At 41.1% G+C, this 739-nt stretch overlaps 1 non-coding gene across 1 annotated transcript; it reads left to right on the top strand.

Moving 5' to 3' along the window:
- The first annotated feature begins 288 nt into the window (after nucleotides 1-288).
- LOC115898820 lies at nucleotides 289-396 on the top strand. The gene has a single exon (XR_004058485.1). It is a non-coding gene; the product is annotated as a U6 spliceosomal RNA (small nuclear RNA).
- Nucleotides 397-739: the final 343 nt, after the last annotated feature.

The raw sequence follows: 739 nt of genomic DNA, 5'->3' as shown, positions 1-739 counted from the left end.
CTAGGTGGGGCAACTGGGGAAAATTCTTTGGGCCTTTTTCTTATGGAGAGGGGATCGGTCAACACTTCACCTTACTCTTCCTCTAAACATCAATACAATTTAATTTTGAAAACTGTATCTTTAATTACACTCCAAGGGGCCTATGGAAGTTACTGATAGTGTGGCCTCCTTTCAAGGGAGAGTATTTGAGGTAGCCAGTGCTGGTTGAGTTGTCCCAGACCCTGTTGTCTTCCACGGATAGCCAAATGTATTGGGCTAGAGTATAGGGTACATCAGAAGAGGATTGCAGTGCTTTCTTTGGCAGCACATATACTAAAAAAAGGAACAACACGGAGAAGATTAGCATGGCCCCTGCACAAGGATGACAAACAGATTCATGAAGCATTCCATATTTTTTTTAAAAAAAGAAGAGGTTGCAGAGATCCTGAGCAAAAAGAACAAAGCTGGAGGCATCACACTGCCTTACTTCAAAATATACTTTGGTTACAAAGCCATAGTAACCAAAACAGTATGCTGCCAGCATAAATACAGACCTGTAGACCAATGGAACAGAATAGAGAACCCTGGAAAAAGTCCACGCATTTACAGCCAATTCATTTTTGAAAAAAGGTCCCAAGAACATACCTCGGGGAAAGAACAGCCTCTTCAATAAATGGTGCTGGGAAAACTAGATAACCATATGCAGAAGAATGAAACTAGACCCCCATCTCTCACCACACACAAAAATCAAATCAAAATA

The sequence above is a fragment of the Rhinopithecus roxellana genome, chromosome 7 (genome assembly GCF_007565055.1).
Source record: "Rhinopithecus roxellana isolate Shanxi Qingling chromosome 7, ASM756505v1, whole genome shotgun sequence".
Taxonomy (NCBI): domain Eukaryota; kingdom Metazoa; phylum Chordata; class Mammalia; order Primates; family Cercopithecidae; genus Rhinopithecus; species Rhinopithecus roxellana.
This window is presented reverse-complemented; position numbering and strand designations above follow the sequence as displayed.